Source organism: Mus caroli, unplaced genomic scaffold (assembly GCF_978045245.1).
Source record: "Mus caroli unplaced genomic scaffold, Mus_caroli_1 scaffold_5, whole genome shotgun sequence".
NCBI lineage: Eukaryota > Metazoa > Chordata > Mammalia > Rodentia > Muridae > Mus > Mus caroli.
In genome coordinates, this window is record NW_028227260.1 from 127,761,904 (window position 1) to 127,781,318 (window position 19,415).

Consider the following 19,415-nt stretch of genomic DNA (forward strand, 5'->3'; position numbering starts at 1 on the left):
CTCCAAATCCTGGATAACAATGTGAACCAGGTTAGAACTGAGAAAATGCTGCCGAAGACCCCCTGAGACTCCGCGTCCATTGTGGGGTGATGAATCAATCCTAATTGTGCCTATGCCTAAATCCTGGCTGCCACATACTTGAGTGTGAAATTGGGAATAATCATTGACTAGTTTCCTAGGGCTGCCACAACAAAGTGCCACTGTTTAAGTGGCTTCAAACACACAAGTAAGTCAGGCATGGTGATGCACGCCTGCAATTCCACCATTGGGAGGGTGGAAAAAGAAGGATGGAGAGTTTAAGGCCACCCTGGCAGGCTTCAGAACAAGATTATGAATAAATAAATAAACAAGCAAACAAACTATATATACATATATATGTATATATATGTGTGTATATACATATGTGTGTATATACATATATATATATATATATATATATATATCCACCCTAAGGATAGAAAATACAGCTCAATGACACAGCAGTTGCTTAGAAGGTGAAGGCCCTGGGTTTGAACCTACCAAGAGAAAGAGAATGATGAAGTCAAAGCAGAAGAGAAAAAGAAATTCTCTCCATTCTGGAGGCTAAAAGTCTAAAACCAAGGTATCAGTCAGGCCATGTTCCTTGAAAAAGCTCAAGTGAATATCTTTTCTTACTCCTTCCAGGTAGCCAAACTCTAGTCCCTGTCACAGTGCTCTCTCTGTGACTCTGTCTCTTTCTGTTTCTCTCCATCTGGCTCTCTCTTGTTCTCTCTCTCTCTCTCTCTCTCTCTCTCTCTCTCTCTCTCTCTCTCTCTCTCTCTCTCTCTGTGTGTGTGTGTGTGTGTGTACCGTTCTGTCTCTCTGTCTCCCCTCTGTGTCTCTCTCTGTCTCTGTCTCTGTCTCTTTCTCTCAGATGGAGCCCATGACCTTGGGCACATGCTAGAGAAGCACTCTACTGCTGACCCACATCCGGAGACATCCTCACTCTCACCTCCCCACCCCCAACGCATAAGCCCCTCTTATGAGAATGGCGGTCATTGGACGAGAGCCCATTCTTACTGTGACATCAGACAACAGGCCACATCCTAAATTCTGGGTGGCATGAATTCAAAGAAACACTATTCAGCACACTACAAACAGTGATATGGTCTTCAGGGATCCTGTGGGGGCCAGGAAGATAGCAAGGTAAGGCAGAGCAAGCAGCCCAACAGCAGAGTGCGCACAGAGCCCCTGCAGAGTTCCAACACAGAGCACCTGCTGAGCTCCTACACATGCAGATTCGGATCCAGCCAGCTGGGGTGGCTCTGAATTTCTCACCAGCTCCCAGGTGATGGCCCTGCTGCTCCTCCTGCTTTGAATAACAAGGAGGTTCGGCAAGAAAAGAGCTTTGAAAGCAGATGTCCAACAGCGTTATTACATTTCTTTTGTAACAAGCTTTTCTCAGGCTCTTGTTTCCCCACACCTGGATCTTATGAGAACAGTAGAAGAAATAAAGTGTTTTTATTTGGAGATTCCTTCCTTTCCCCTTCCCTCAAAAAAGCAGACTTGCGCACAGACACTTGAGTTTGGGTAGTTTCCTGGCTGGTGTATCATATAAAAGCACGAGGAATGAATGAATGTGAAGAAGGAGAAAAACCAGTGAAGAGATTGTTTGGGCAGGACTGAGGATATAGTTCAGTTGCTGGATTGCTTACCCTGTATCTAATGGATGTTGGATGGTGCTGGATTTAATCTCCTGCACAGCATGTGGTGGTTCAAATTTGTAATCCCAGCAGCCCCTGAAAGTGGAGGCAGGAGGATCAGAAATTCAAGGTCATCCTGGGCTATAGAGCAAGTTCAAGCCTGCCTGAGCAACATACAAACCTATCTTTGAGAGAGAGAGAGAGAGAGAGAGAGAGAGAGAGAGAGAGAGAGAGAGAGAGAGAGAGAGAGAGAGAGAGAGATGGTTGCTGCCAGGGCATGCAGCATCCCTCTTGGGAGCCCACCAAGAAATTGAGCACACTCCTAAGACTCATCCTACTAGAGTATTGTTCACTGGTTCCTATCCAGGATCAATTCAAGGTTACCCTCAGGGGCTACAGGGGCTAGGGGCGGGAAGGCAAAGGAGGAACGCAGTCACATGCTGGAAGTAGGCTCCTGCAGTCGCTGGCAGCCTGGACTAGGATGGAATGGGGACCAGAGGAAGAGAATTACTCTTAGTGTAATGTAATTTGTGCTTCTAGGTCACCATAGGAAGCAGCACCTTCAAAGCCTCCCAGTACCTACCTTCAGCAACCTCAATCTGTCTTCACTCTTTGACATGGAGAGTGGCTTTTTATTGACATAACAATCCTTTAAGATAAGGGTCAGAAGACTCTTTCCATTTTATAGCCAGGGAAACCAGAGGACCAGAAAAGCCAACTCACTTACCCAAGGTCACTCAGGAAGTGGCAGAAGAGATAACACAATTCACAAGAACTGCAATAGAGGATCCTTTACTGTTGGCAAATTAAAGGGACCCTGATGTCCCCGTAGTTGTCAAAACTGATTCACTTTCACTCCTCAACCGTGTGCATTCCTCGAGTTACTTCTCCTCCCCAGCTTATCTCAAACTCCTGGAAAGCTTAGCCCTAAGGGTAGTTAGTCATCTTGAATTGCCCCCTCAGGTAACTGGGAAACCTCCTGGAACTCCCTCTCAATGGTACTCCCCAGAACCATAGCTGAGATAAGGATGAAGGGAGACCAGTTTGTCCAAGACTGTTTACCACCCATACTTCTGGCTCCCCGACCCAATTCCTACCCCTCTACAGACCTAGACCTCTGGCCAGAACCCCAGAGAAAGACTGGTAGTCCCCTTGTTTCTTCTTATGGCCACACTTCAATAAATCCCTTTTCTGCTTTATCAGTCTTGTTTACACACAGCTTCTTGCCCTATTAAAACACAGTAGGGCCATCAGGCACTGTTTCTTCCCTTTACAAAACAATTGACTGCAAGCAGGAACCAGGTATTCCCTCAAGTTCATATGGATTTTACTCACTGTTGGTATTTGCTAGGCTGGACAGGTACATTTGATATGAATGGATTTTTTTCCCCTTGGGTAATTGGTTTGTGAATAAATCTCAGCTCTATAAAGCAAAATATGAATTGACGGATGAAATCGAGTAATTCAGTGATTTGATATCATTAGTTTAAAAATGTCACCATAAGATTTCTTCAAGGAGTGTGTGATGGTTTGTATATCCTTGGACCAGGGAGTGGCACCACCTGAAGGTGTGGCCTTGTTGGAATAGGTGTGACCTGGTTGGAATGGGTGTGTCTGTGGGTGTGGGAATAAGATCCTCACCCTAGTTGCCTGGAAGTCAGTCTTCCACTAGCAGCCTTTGGATGAAGACAGAACTCTCAGCTCCTCCTGTGCCATGCCTGCCTGGATACTGCCATGCTCCCACCTTGATGATAATGGACTGAACCTCTGAACCTGTAAGCCAGCCCCAATTAAATGTTTTTTTTTTATAAGACTTGCCTTGGTCATAGTGTCTGTTCACAGCAGTAAAACCCTAACTAATACAGAAGTTGGTACCGGGAGTAGGGTATTGCTGTGATAGGCCTGACCATGCTTTTATTTGAAAGAATGTGGATTTTGGGACTTTGGATTTGGAAAGCAGTGGAATGCTTTAAATGGGGCTTAATGGGTCATCCTAGTAGGAATATGGAAGACTTTGTTGCTGGGAGTAATTTGAACTGTGTTGACCTGGCCCAAGAGATTTCAAAGGAGAATTTCAGAATGTGGCATAAAGACTGGTTTTGTGGTATTTTGGTGAAGAATGTGGCTACTTTTTGCCCTTGTCTGAAAAGTTTGCCTGAGGGTAAGGTGAAGAGACTTGGATTAATAGCATTGACAAAAGAAGTTTCAAAAAAGCCCAGCAGAGACTTTGTTCTCTGGTTAAGTCTTATGAAGAAAAGTTTGAACAAGCATAGCAAGCTTAGAAAGGAAAAATATAAAATATATGGTTTGAGTATTAAAGGAGTACCAGGAAGTGAAATGGAGCAAAATCTTGTGTTCTAGGAGATAAAGATTAAGGGAGTGGGACCTTGGGGCAAGATCCTACCCAGCTAAATTAGATCCAGGCATGGTGGAACACACCTTTAATCCCATGAGACAAGCATGCTGATCTCTACATTCAAGCTCAATCTACAGAGCAAGAACCAGGATAGCCAAGCTTAGGCAGTGAAGGATTTAGAAAACATAAAGCTAGTGATAATGTAATAATACAAGGGGATCATGTTCTAGTTCCTGTAAGCAGAACTCGGCAGCTTCAGCCATGTGCCTCTGGCTCTAGAGTTAAGAATGGAAGGAACTACTGGGAAAATTGATGCTGGTTAGCTGGAGCTAAGGAATTAGTGGTGATTAAGAAGAGACCAGCATCGTTGAGGTGAAATCTTCTGGAAATTGTTTTCTGGGAGCACAAAGAAGCTGTGTTCCAGAGATACCCAAGGTTGTACCTCATGCTACGGCTGGACTTGGTAATGTGTAAGAGTCACTCAGGTGGTACTGCTTGTGAAGAAATGAAGGGATCATGGAGAGAAGCTGAGGCTTAGCACTGTGAGAGGCCAGGGAAGGCCATTGGAGAAGGTGAAGCCTCAGCTGTAGTTGATGGCCCAGGATTGAAGGGGTTATGCAAAGGATTTGAGACTTGGCACCCTGAAGAGAGCCTATGCGAGGCTATTGGTGAAGCCTAGTTGGAGTGGAACACCCCAGTGTATTGGAGATGTCAGTACCATGGGATGATCACCAAGAACAGCAGCCGTAATGGAGTGTATCAACCTGAGCATAGAGTGCTACAGAGGACAGAGATGGAGAAGTGATGCCAGTCCTTAGGAGGAGTCCAAAAGATCAAGTGGAATTCCAGAAACTGAAAGAAGAAGCTGTAACATTGAAATTGCCTTGGAGACTCAAAGATGTTAAAGATGCCAGAGCCATGGGATACATGCTGAGGAAAGCTGCTAACAGGGAGTGGAACCAGCCCAGGAGGAAGCAGTTTGTTGCAGTCAAAAAAAGATGAAAAAGGAGTGGAGATCTGAAGACCACTTTGACATCAGCCATGGAGATGCAGAGTTTGGAGTTTGCCCAGTTGGTTTCCTGCCTTGCTTTGGGGATTACAGTTAATTAAGTTGAATGAATCTCAGAAGAGACCTTGAACTTTGGACTTTTAACATTGTTGCAACTGCTATAGACTATGAGGACTTTGAAAGTTGCACTAAATGCATTTTGCATTATGCTATGTTTAAGTATGGCCCCCATAGACTCATGTTTTTGAACAAGTCTATGGGGACCAGGGAGTGGAATGTGATGGTTTGTATATCCTTGGACCAGGGAGTGGCACCACCTGAAGGTGTGGCCTTGTTGGAATAGGTGTGACCTGGTTGGAATGGGTGTGTCTGTGGGTGTGGGAATAAGATCCTCACCCTAGTTGCCTGGAAGTCAGTCTTCCACTAGCAGCCTTTGGATGAAGACAGAACTCTCAGCTCCTCCTGTGCCATGCCTGCCTGGATACTGCCATGCTCCCACCTTGATGATAATGGACTGAACCTCTGAACCTGTAAGCCAGCCCCAATTAAATGTTTTTTTTTTATAAGACTTGCCTTGGTCATAGTGTCTGTTCACAGCAGTAAAACCCTAACTAATACAGAGTGATTTTCCCAAGCACATCAAATGTAGGACTCTTAGACACATTTTGGGAAAAACAAGTTATTCTCAAAATAAGAGAGATCTACTCTTCTGCTGTAATAGAGGGCTGTTCATGTTCCATTTCCAATCAGAAAGCTCCCTGAGAGAAGGGGTGATGTCCATTCTTTGCCATTTGGTGTCAGTATATACAGACAGGGCTGGCACTTCCAAGTTCAAGGCAGCTAGCCCTTAATAATTAGCATAGAGCAGTTGGGTGAGGATTTTCTTTTTTTTAAGATTTATTTATTATTATATGTAAGTACACTGTAGCTATCTTCAGACACACCAGAAGAGGGCGTCAGATTTCACTACAGATGGTTGTAGATCTCATTACAGATGGTTGTGAGCCACCATGTGGTTGCTGGGATTTGAACTCAGGACCTTCGGAAGAGCAGTCAGTGCTCTTAACCCCTGAGCAGAGAATGCAGAATTGCAAATGGCTGCCTCAACGAAGCTGACAGTACTCTTGGAGAGACCAGCAGAGCACAGTAAAACAACCGGTGAGCTAGAGAATGAGATTGAATGCTTGTGTCCAGCTCCGACCCTGGGTATTGAAGTTGCTTTAGGGAGAGAAAGAAGGGAGGGAGGACAAGTAAGAAAATAGATGGAAAGAGCACTGGGCTGGGAACCAAGAGAAGCGGCTTCTAGATGAACCTCTTTCCCAACCCTCTGTGGCCCCTTACGTGTTCAGTTCTCTCTCACAGACCTTAGTCTCATCCAGTTGGCAGCTGAGCAGGGTACACAGGAGATCTGCACTCTACAGATGCAGATGATACCTAGAGTCTAAGGAGCTGTGTTTGCTCTGACAGCTTCTCCTGAGCACCAGCTACTTACTGGGCACCATGCCAGGCACTGGGAGGCAGAAGTCCAACAACAATGTTGAAGTAGCTGCAGTCCCCCAACCCACCCGGTTCTTCTGGCTTCTCCACCTTTGCTTGTAGTGTGACACTTAGCTAGCTCACTGTGTCACCATCCTCATTCTCATAGCCATCTGGAAAATACAGACTCTTCAAACTCCTCTAAAGGAATCATCTCTTTTAGGAAGATTTGAGACCTTGTCTGCTCCAGCTTCTACAATGGAACACCACAGACTGGAAGTTTTCATCAGATCGTTCAAAATTCCAGAGGCTGGAAGTCTGGAACCTGGGCACTGTTATGATGTAGTTCTTGGTCTTTTCTATGGTTTGCCTATGGCCATCTTATATTTTCCCAGGGCAAAGAGGGAGGAGGAGTGGGAAAGATGGGAAGGAGAGAGAAAGAAGGAGAGAACCCTGATTATTCATAGGACCACAACTTGCTATAATGAGGGCCCTACCCTGATAACTCTATCACCCCAGAAGCTCAACCTCCCATACTCCTATACTATAACTTTCTTTATATGATTTGAACCCATGAATCTTGGAAGAGTGTGAACATTGTGTATGTGTGTGTGTGTGTGTATATTTCATATGTATCATGTATTTCATATATATGAAAGAAGTGACTTTTTATAGTCTTTAGGAATGAAAGAGGGGGAGGAATATGGTCAAAGCACATGATACACTCGTGTGAAAGTGACTATGAAATCTATCATTATATATGACAAAGTAAGCCAATAAATTATATAGAAACTTCCCTCCTGGAAAATATTGTAACACTAGGCCTGAGCCAGAGTATAAGACAAGGGGGCGGGGGCAGAACAGCTTCCTTCTGTACACCATTATTACCTCATAATGTCTCTGTCTCTGTCTAGTTTCTGCTGCTACAACTTAATACTACAATCTGGGTAACTTATAAAGCACAGAGGTCTATTTAATTCATGGTTATAGAAACTGGGAAGTTGCAGAATACTGGTTTACATCATTACAGGTAACCCACCAGAGAAGATCACTCAGATGTGGTTTACAGGCAAATGAAAGTCTTTATTCTAGCTGGCTGGGACCATACCTAGGTATTTGGGGGATCTAGATGGCAAGCAGTTAGCTGAATTGGGTTGTATAGGAGCAGGCACTCTAACAGAAGCTAAGTTAGCTACGACATCTTTTTTTTTTTTTTTTTTTTAAAGATTTATTTAGCTAGGACATCTTGACCTCAGGTTCCTAGAATAAATAGAGTTGAGTAATTTTCCATGGTATTCTGCATCAAGGAGATCAAATTCTAGTTAAACCTGAAATGGATTTTGCAAGAATACAAGATGGAGGAACATTTGCATTGCTTTGCCCCATCACAGTATCTGTTCAGCATCTGGCAACAGCATCTGGCAAGGGCTTTGTCTTACTTCATATTTTTATTTATTTATTTTTAAAGACTTTATTTATTCTATATGAGTACACTGTAGCTGTCTTCAGACACACCAGAAGAGGGTATCAGATCTCATTACAGATGGTTGTGAGCCACCATGTGGTTGCTGGGAATTGAACTCAGGATCTTTGGAAGAACAGTCAGTGCTCAACCTCTGAGCCATCTCTCCAGCCCCTCGTCCTGCATCATAACAGAGCAGAGGGTTTTACAAAGCAAGCTAGTGCAAGGGTTCTAGCTAGGATCTTTCTGATAAAGTTGAGACTACAATCATGGGGCCCAGCCTTCATGGCATCATATAAGCCTAATTACATCCCCAAATGTACTCCTCTAAAATTGAATGTGACTTGGGGATTACTCTTCTAAGATATACACTTTAAGGGACACATTCAAGCAACAGGACTTTCTTTCAAATGAAAGTCACTGTCCAAATCACAGCCTGTGATGAGATCAATACCAAGTTAAATGAGGGATGGATAGATATCTAGAACAAATTTCTATGAGAGCATCTTGACAAGTTTCTTGCTTTTTTTTTAAACTATATTTCATGTTCACTGCTGTCCCAGAGTTAAAGCACCAGTCAGTCTATGCGTAAGACTCAGGTTCAATGTGGAACGAGATCTGACCTCAGTCTCTGTCCGTAGCTGCTCTAGCCTGAGTCACTGGACCCAAAGCAATGCCAGGCCCATATGCTCAGTTTCATTAACACCAATTTCTGACCAGCCCAAGTAACCAACTCCAGGCTTCAGCTCCAGGAACAGCTTCATTTAAAACTTTTTAAGATGCCAGTAAATAGCAAGCTGATGAAATCCACAGATGAGCTAAAACTGAACTATTCACAATTGGCTAAGGCTGAGACAGAGTCTCTAGGGGGCCTAGGAGGCTAGAAGTATGGTTAAAAAAATAACCATGTGAAATTCAGCCTGGATGAAGGCCAGCAAGCCTCATGTGTGTGCTGCCAAATTCTTCCCACAGTTAACAGAAGGCGGGAGAGCAGTGGATAGCAGCAGGACTTAGGGAGACAGTAGGGCGGGATGTGGTAAGGGTTTGAGTGTAAAGTCCCAACCCAGTCATTTGAGGCTGAGACTGTAGAGATGGCACATAGACTAGGGAACTGGCTCTTGCCTAAATGGACCCAGAGAAATTCCAGGGGGGTCCAGCAAGAACCCAGAAATGTAAAGAGAAGCGAACTTTCAAGGACATTGTAGAGAAAGGGCATTCTGGATGAGTCATGTTTGACAGTTTGGTGTGCAGGGACATAGGAAATCTATAGTGCCCACGTGTCCCCTGTGGGCTTCTATAAACAAGCCCCAACCCCAGAAATAATAGTCAATAAAATTGGCAATGGAGACTGGAGACGGCTCAGAGATTGTGTTTGCTGCTCCTGCAGAGAACCTGAGTTTAGTTCCCAGCACCAAAAGTGGACAGCCCAGAACCATTTACAACTCTAGCTGCAAGGGGCACCAATGCCTCTATCCAATGTGGATACCTACACCCACATCCATAGTCACACACAACACCAAAAATAATTTTAAAATAATTAAAACATTAATAGTTATCAAAATTCTCCTGAATCATATCCTGTTCAAAGTCTTTAGAGCAGTTCAGCTCCTGTTGCCTCATCTGAAAATGGTATGTTAGATCTTTCTTAGAGAGATGCAACAAGAAGCATAGTTCTTACATAGTAGCAGCAACCAAGGTGTGCATGGGAGTGGCAGCAGGGACTGCTGGATCCCTCATCTTGTATCTAGCTTTCCACATCCCATTCCCTCGGAGCCCTCCTTCCATGAGACAGTATGTTGTCTCTTCTACTAAAAAAGACATGACCCACCAAATTCTGTTCTTAGCCAAGCTTCAACTTCTAAAAAAAAAAAAAAAAAAAAAAAAAAAAAACCTGCCACATTATGGCTGGCTCAAGTTGAGTTTGTTGCTGCATCCATCATGCCTACATGAATGAGGACAGCCATACCTTTAGCTAGAATGAAAGTCCTTAATCCTGAGGTTTTCCTCAGCATCATGTAAAACAAGTCCTTTTATATCAACTTGGATACCCTAGTTAAACCTCTACTCTGGTTAACTTAAGTGGTTACAGCCAAGTGAGGACCAATACTAGGAATTCCATCTAGCTGTGAACTACTGTCCTTCAGTCTTGCTCTGGCCAAGGTCTCAACCCTGATGAGTCTGAACCCTAACCTGTAGCCAAAGCCTTCAACCTAATCTGTTTGCTTAGATGAGATGTGAAGGGTACTGGCCAAATTCCCCTCTATAGCTTCAAGACATCTCATGGAAGCCATGCTGATTCATTGGTTCCTAGCCCTTCAGTTCTGTGCCCTCACTGAATTTGATGTTACATCCAATCATAACCTCCAGGGAAGGCAAGCCCTCAGAGTTTATCCTCTGGGTACTTGTTATCTCTATCCAGGGTGAGCAGCTAGGACCAAAGGCAATCCATGTAACTATAATATGTTCTCTCTGGTTGTACTTGATCTCAGCCCAAAGACAGAGAAGCAATTGTTTTATTACAAGGGGCAGATGCCAGGGTGTGGATGTGCCTATGGTGGTGGCCAGGCTGAGCTGGGCTGCAATCAGATGTTTTATCTCTTAGGTCCAATGAGTCAGAGAGCAGTAAGTCTTTTCCTTCCTTGGAACACATGGGTCGTGCCAACCTCCACCCAGCAAGAGGTTGGTCTACTGGTAAGAACCGCTGCCTCAGAAGTTGGCTCCAAGAACAGAAGAAAGACTGGCCTCCATCTGGATGTCCCTTGTGGTGAGCAGTTCCAGCCCCAAACCAGGAAGTATCCTGTCAGCTTTCTCGGGCCAGCCCTACTTTCTCACATTTAGTCCCTCGTGTCCAGAATTTTGGTTTAGAACATGTGTTCCCTATAAACAGAGAACTTAGAAAGGAAACATTCAGGCAGCTCTTGTCACCTCCATCATTCTTATGTCTTCCACGACGCCAAGGCCTTTTCCAACCAGCTGCAGACCAGGTATGTTCTTGTTCACAGCTTTCTTTAAGTGGGTCCTTATGTGTCTAGCGTCTTTGCAGAGTCAGTCTAAGCTCTTTATCTATTGCCCAAGGAGCTGTGTCTGTCTCTCCATCAAGCTAGAAGCTCTCATCAGCAAAGCCTGCTTGTGTGTGAACAGAGCTTTTGCATCAAATGGACACTTATTTGCTCATAGATCTAACAAATATTTATTGAGTACATAGTATCTGCTAGACTCTGGACTAAGACATTGCAATGAAAAGAACTAAGTTTCAAGGCATGTGGTTATGCACACCCATAATCCTAGTACTGAGCCAGGAGGACTGGTGCAAGTTCAAGGCAAGCCTGAATTATGTAGTGAGTTAAGACCCGATGGAGTTACATAGAAAGAATATGCTTTAAAAAGATGGAAGGGAGGGAGGGAGGGAGGGAGGGAGGGAGGGAGGGAGGGAGGGAGGGAGGGAGAAAGGAAGGAAAGAAGGAAGGAAGGAAGGAAGGAAGGAAGGAAGGAAGGAAGGAAGGAAGGAAGGAAGGAAGGCAGGCTGGCTTTATTCCTCATGATTCTGTCATTTTAGTGGAGGTCAAAGGGAAGCTCTAGGAGCTTCAACCATCAAGAGTCAGGCAGCCACGTTAGACTAGGTTCTGTATTTGGCCAGGGCCCTGAATTGTATTGTGGCCATCTTTCCAGAGGAAAATATTTCATCTAAGAATCTTGCCTGGAGGTAATTCCATGGTGCCTAGTCGTCTACCAACTGACCTCCTACCCCAGGCAGGACAGGTTGGATGAGCACTCACAGAGAGTCATTCATCATCCACACAGCTACAGGGAAACATACCAAGTTTCCTTGAAAAGAAAGGAGGGAGTTTCCAGGTCAGTCTCAGAGCAGAAGGGGTCAACCAGGAAGGGAAACTACAGCACCCTTCCTTAGGGGGTTGTTGTTAACATGCCTGTTACCTGTACTGATTAACTGACCAGTGTTAGACTCCAAGACCACATCCCCACCCTTGCTGCCTGCATATTCTACCTACTCCACAGAGGGATTCCAACAAGGCAGATCTCTAGGAGCTAGGGTCAGGCTATGGAGCCTAAAGAAGCAGAGCTAGGAACATTATCTACACTGGGTTTGTCTAGCATGGGAGAAATGTCTGACTTGAAGAAAAATCAAAAGACCGAGGTAGCAAGGTAAAGCTCTCAGGGAACTGTGAGGGTGGTAGTTATGATGGGAAGGGCACTCTCGCTTCAAGAGAACTTTCTACTGGGAGCAGAGTTAACTGCTGCTCCTCTTTTAATCTATGGTCGTGTTCACATGAGGCTGTGCTTCCTTTAGGCTGTTCCTGGCATACTCAGAAGTCTGGCAGGGATACTAGATCTAGCCCGTTCCTGCTCAACATAGGACCTCTCTAACAGACACACTTTGTTCTGGAATCTCCCATTAATTTGACCAAGGGTTTCTCAGAACCTCACTGGGTTTTTGAACATTTCCTACCGGAGTCTCTTTTCCTTTGATCTTTTCTTCTCTCGAGTGTGAGTTCTGTGCCATAGCCTAAAGGCTCTCTCTTATGGTTTGAATTGCAAACATCCTCTAAGGTATCATGTGGTAGTGAGAGGCTTTAGTCCTCCTTTAGGCTTGGCCCTCTGCTGGTTGCTCAACCAATGAGAGATACCAAGATTGGATGCTGAGGGTTCTGACCCAGTCAATGGGTTGGTCTTCAGTGGATTCTTTTTTTTTTTTCCATTTTTTTAATTAGGTATTTACAGATGGCTTTATTGAGATGTGATGGAGACTTTCAGAAGTGGGACCTAGGTTGGAGAAAGTAAGTCACTGAGAGCATGTACTTGGGATCTGTGTCTTGTTCTGGGTCTTTCAGAATACCTGTCATCAACAATAGATGAGCGACTCTGCTCCACTGTGCTCACTCTGCCATGATGCAGTCCCTCAATGTAGGCCCATGGAAATAGGACCAAGTAAGCCTGAACTAAAACTTCTGAAACTATGAGCTTATAGTAATCTTTCCTCAATTTAATTGAATTTTATTTCTATTATTATTATTATTATTATCAGTGTGGAACCCAGCCTATGGGATGATACCACCTACACTGAATCCTCTCTCTTCAGTCAAACTATTCTGGAAACACTTTCATAGACACACCAAGATGTATAGTGATTCTAACTCCAACCAAACTGACAGACTAAACAGCACACCTTTCAAGTATTGTCTCTTTCTACTATTTTCAACTAGGAACTCCAGATATCTTATAATCATCCCCAACATATACAACTGTTTGTTCATTTCAATTGAAGATTGAAAATATATCCCATGTACCCCACTTTACCCAAGAGCTGAGTCCTGAAGAACTTAAATACAAATTGGATTTGGGAAAAGTCAATCATATTCCTCATGTTCTGAGGGAACCGACAAAGAACAGCCAAAGTCAGCATCCCACATATCTGAACTAATAGCAATGCTGACCATAAAACAAATGACTGGGAATAGACCGTAGAGAAGTCAAGCACACAGCAGTTGTAGTGAGTCTCTGGCCCTGAGGGGAGCACCCTGCCCACTGGAAAGAGGCAGGAGTCACTTGGAGAATGATAAGATACAGAGGCTGTGTGTGGTGATCACATGAGTAGTTCACTGAGAAGCAGGAGAGAATTTAAAGAATTATCAGGGAGAAGACAGAATGGATACCTAGGCCTGGGCTCTAGGCTATCCTATCTCTGCTACATGGTATTACCCTTTTTCTGTCTTTCTCTGACTGTCTTAGTTGCTCTAGGGGCCTCCCACTCTGTTCCTTGGGCCTGGCCACATGCTTGGCCGCCTGAGGAAGACCTGGCATGGTTCCCAAAGCCAGAGGTGGGATACAATTTCGTGGGCTGGTTGGAGTATGGCCAGCCCTCAGGGCCAGCTGCAGGGCACAAGGCCAAGTTGACAATGCCAACCACTGGAGACAGAGTGGCAACTTCTTCTCTAGCTTCCAAAATAACAGTGGAGGTTTTCTTCTACTTCGGTATTTGGAAACTATTTGTATTCCTATTGTGCTTCTGTTTTGTCCTGTTTTCCCTTTTTGTTTTAATAATGGCCATGGTTATGCCTGTAGATGAGACAAGACCAGGGAAGCAGGAAAGTTAGCAGGGCATGCCCTGGTTTTGCCTGCCAGCTTCTCCACTAGCCTTGCCTTCCTTCTCCCGTTCCTGGGCACTATGCCTTCTGCGACTTATTCTCCAAAGACAAGGACCAGCAAGGATCTTGTTCTGCCCCATTTTCTCTCCCTCATCAAAAATTGCCTTTAGCATGGCTCATCTTCTCTGGGACATTCACTCTTCCTGGACTTCCTTCTGTCTCTGCAGTCTTTCTCTACTACATCAAACCTCAGAACCTATTTATAGAGCACAAATCCCACATTAGTTTCATCAGCCCCCATCTCTCCTCTGAGCCCCAGACCTACATACCCAATAGCTTTATGCAGCTCTGTGGCTCATGGGTACATCAAAGGCTACATGTCCATCATTTTCAGTCTACCTGTCTACCAAATAACATACTTCTCCAAGAAAGGGCCAACATCCTCTACTCCACTCTTCTCTATCTTAGTGAATGTCACCACCACTGTCTTAGCTGTTTAAGTTAGAAAGATGAGGGCCATCATGAACTCTGTCCTGTATTTCACACACCACACACACATTCAATGTCAACAAATCTTGCCACTATTATCTCCTAGGTAGACCTCAAATGTTTCCATATCTCTCCAGTCCCACACTACAACTTTAATTAAAATTAGTATCAGCTCACTCATAGACATTTAAATAACCTCCAAATTTGTTTTTCTATTTCTTTTACTTTCTCTTGCCCCTCTAGGAAGTACCAGTTTCTCCTTAAAATCAAATCTGCTTGTGTCTTTCCCCTCTACTGTGACTTCATTTAAGCATGCTGGAGTAAATTATGTCAGAATACCCTCTTGCCATTAGAAAATCCTAGGGCTGGAGAGATGGCTTAGTGGGTAAGAGCACTGACTGCTCTTCTGAAGGTCCTGAGTTCAAATCCCAGCAACCACATGGTGGCTCACAACCAACTGTAATGAGATCTGATGCCCTCTTCTAGGGTGTCCGAAGATGGCTACAGTGTACTTACATATAATAAATAAATCAATCTTTAAGAAAATAAAAAAGAAAATCCTAGAAACGCGCACGCGCGCGCGCGCACACACACACACAGAGGAAACAACTGTTTTCAGATGTTATATAACAGATAGACAAGGACTGTGATCCAGTGAGAGAAGGGGAACTGCTGAGGTATAGTCTACTGTAGCCTTTGGTTTTTGCCTGGGAAGGGGCCACCCAAGAACAGCATGTAGTCTCTCAGAGTTAATCAGAAAGATGAGAGATGGAGGTAGCTAGAATTTGTAAAGTAGTGCTCTGGAAAAGAAAGAGTAATACAGAAAAGGAGCTCTAGTTATCTTCACAGGGGTCCTTTTTGATTAATGTAGCTGAGCTACACATGTAACACCATGAGACTAGGAGAAGCATGACCAAGAAGCTTCAAGCCCAAATTCCAAGAACACTCCTAGCCATCAAAAACATGTACTTCACCACTTTGACTGGTTCAGGGTGATAGATGGTCACTATAATGGCCTTCCAGAAAGAAGCAAGGTTCAGCTCCTTAAAGAAAGACCCACAATGCAAAGAGTCAACAATGAATCATTCATAATATTTAGTATCCAACGATTGATTCCTAAGTATAGCCAGGTAAAAACATCAGTCAACAGAGAGAGAATCAGAATGGCCAAGATGAAAGAGTGAATAAGTGAAGAGTTTTGTAAGTATGCTCAAGAAGTTAAAGGACAATAGGCTACAGTGGGAAAAATCTTTTGAAATATAAAAATAGCCAAATAAAGTTTTGTGTCAAGGTCTTACTATGCAGCCAGCCTAGGTTCAAACATAATTTTTCTACCTGATCTTCCTGGATGCTGGGATTATTTATAGCTATGTGCCACCAACTCCTGATCGAAATGGAAATTTTAAAGAAGAAATACATGATTTGAAGTAAAACTCCACTAAAAAGGCATAACCATGGATTAGATCACACAGAAGAAGAAAAAAAAATCGGTGACTAGAGGTGATAAGACTAGAAATTGAAGTTGAGAGACTGGAGAGATAGATGGTCAGCAGTTAAAAGCATGCATTCCTCTTCCAGAAGCCCCCAGCTCTGTTCCCAGCACTCTCAATTCAGGTGGCTCATAACCACCTGTAACGCAAGAGGATACCACGACCTTTTCTGGCCTTTGTGGGCACTCCCCTTCACACACACAGCTTACACACAAAGAGATATGTGCATATATATATATATATATATATATATACATATATATATATATATATGTCATTAAAAGAATAATGAACTATAGAGATCAAGGGATTTAGGGCTGTTTAGAGGCTGGTAAAAATATCCTGAAATAGACCGTAGCAAGGATTGCACATTCTCATGAATATACTGAGAGTCATTAAATTATACACTTTCTTTCTTTCTCTTTCTTTCTTTTCTATATTGAATGAAAATCTATTTTCAAAAAAAAAAACTTTGTGGATCTCTTGACATATATCTCTGGTTAGTCCTTTGCAAACAGTTAGCATTCTACAGGCTTAAAAGGGAATTTATGAATTCTTCCCTTTCAATGGGTGAACTGGTGGCATGCAAATTATATCTCAATACATTATATTGTTCTGAAAATGTTAACAGGGATCAGTGCCCTGTGCTCATCCATGTCATAGCCTGACAGCTGTGTAAATAGAACTGTACGAGCCATAGGCAAAAATTCCAATAAGTAGTCATTAACATTTTAGAAACCTTGAACACTATAAACTATAGATCTAAGAGGCTCAGAAAACCTCAAGGATACGAATAAAGAAACTAAAACCAAGGTATCACATATACAAATTTCTCAAGATCACAGACTGAGAAAATATGACCAAAACGGCCCTAGAAAAGAAGACATTATATACAGGACAACCAAGCTCAGGATCCCCAAAGACTTCTCAGGCAATATGTAGCAAGCCAGAAGGCAATACAAAGGAAGCAGCATATCTAAAGTACTCACACATCTATGGTACTAGAGATACTAAATGGAAATTCTTCAGGCTGAAGAATAATGATGTCAGAGAAACATACAGGTTTACAATAAGCAGTAAGTGTTAGAAATGATAAACACATGGGCAAATAGATTTTCTATAAAATATTTGATTTACTGAAATTTCACACTTTATTCCATAAATTGCATAGTTAATGTGTAAAGCAAAAAATTAATTTTTTTAGCCAGACACGGTTGTACACATCTGCAGTCACAGTACTTAAAAATCAAGAGAACAATGATCAAAGAGTTCAAAGCCAGGGGCTGGAGAGATGGCTCAGCAGATAAGAGCACTGAGTGCTCTTCTGAAGGTCCTGAGTTCAAATTCCAGCAACCCCATGGTGGCTCACAACCACCCATAATGAGATCTGATGCCCTCTTCTGGTGCTGTCTGAAGACAGCTACAGTGTAATAAATTAATTTTTAGGCCTAAGCTAGCAGGGTCGATTGGAGCAAGCAGAGTCCCTAAATTCAATTCCCAGCAACCACATGAAGGCTCACAACCATCTGTACAGCTACAGTGTACTCATATACATAAAAGAAAAAGGAAAAAAAGAGTTCAAGGCCATTCTTGGCTATATTGAGAGTTCAAGGCTAGCCTGGGTTACATGGGACCTTTTCTCAAAAACCGAAAAAAATCAAAGTATAAACCAGATATGGTAACACATATCTTTACTCCCAGCACTCAAGAAGCAGAAGCCAGCAGATCTCTGAGTTCGAGGCCACTCTGGTCTGCAGAGCAAGTTCCAGGACAACTAGGGCTACACAGAGAAACCCTGTCTCAAAAACTGGGTGTGTGTGGGGGAGGGGAGGGGGCTGAAGAGGTGGCTCAGTGGTTAAGAACATTGGCAGTGCTCTCAGAGGACCCATGTTCAATTCCCAGTACCCACATGGCAGCTCACAGCCCCAGGGGATCTGACTCCCTCACACAGACATATATGCAGGCATAACATTAATAAACATAAAATAAAATAAATTATTAAAAACAAGACCCCTCCTCATATTGAAATATAAGGCTAGTAAGATAGGTAGCTCAGCAGGGAAAGGTGCTTGCTACATAAACCTTTGATGTGTATGGACCTCATAACAAGCTTCAAAAGACATGAAGCCAGCTATGGCAGAGCTGAAACAAGCAAGGACAAACTTGCAATTAGAGTCGGAAAATCTGACGTTTCTCTCTCAATAACTGATAAAGCAAACGAACAGAGAATTGGTAGGAATGTAGAAGAGCTGAATAACATCATCCATCAACTTGACCTAGCTGACATGACTAGAACACTACAGCCGACATCTGCAAAATACACACTCTACCCAAGCGCACATGGAACTTGCTCTAAAATAGACCAGATGCTGGGTCAGGAAACAAATCGTAGTAAATATAAAAGGACCGAAATCATGCATGGTATGCCCTCTGACTTTAATGGAAATAATTATCCAAGAAAAATGAAAACACATGTCCACAAGTAGCCTTCTACAAAAATACCAATAGTAACTTTGTGAAGGCCCCAACCTGAAACCACCCAGGTGTTCAGCAAGTGTCTATATGTCTAGATGACTATGTAAACCAAGTGTGGTATCAGTGGTATGCCAGCATCCATTATGATGTATATCAAGATGCAGCATATATTATGGCTTATACATATAAAACATGCTAAGTAATCACAGGAAACAAATTACATAGAGGATCTAAACAAAAAATTACACTAACTGAAAGAAAGCAGATACAAAAGTTATATACGGTATTAGTCCCATTTATTCAAGAAACTAGAATAGGTAGCACTAACCTATAGAGAAAGAAAGCAGAATGTTGGTGGTCAGCAATGGGAAACAGAGATAAGATTAACCACAAAGCTCTTCATGCAAACTCTTTGCTATGATGATAATAGTATGACTGTTGTGGTTTTCCACACTAGGGCAGTTCTACAGTACCCAGAGCCTTACCAAATACAATTGTGTAGTTCCCTGTCTAGACACGCAGTTTATATCACCCAAAGTCAGTGTGTCAATACTATTCTGGTCACCCAATTTTGTGGAATTCTGTCAAAGACATATTGTTTTAGCTGGTGAAGCAACCCCTTGCCCCACCAACATCCTGGAATCAAAAAGCCAACCAAAATGATCCATAAATGATCTCATGAGTAAGAATCCTTAGTTTCCTTAGTATATTCACTGGGACCCAAGCACATGGTGAGGGAAGGTCTAGAATCTCAAAGACAGAGAGGAAGAAAGGCATAAATACAGGCTACAGTCATCTGAAAGGAAAGACCCTCAATTGAGACAATGCCTCCATAAGATCCAACTGTAGGATATTTTCTTAATTAGTGACTGATGGAGGAGGACCCAGTGAAC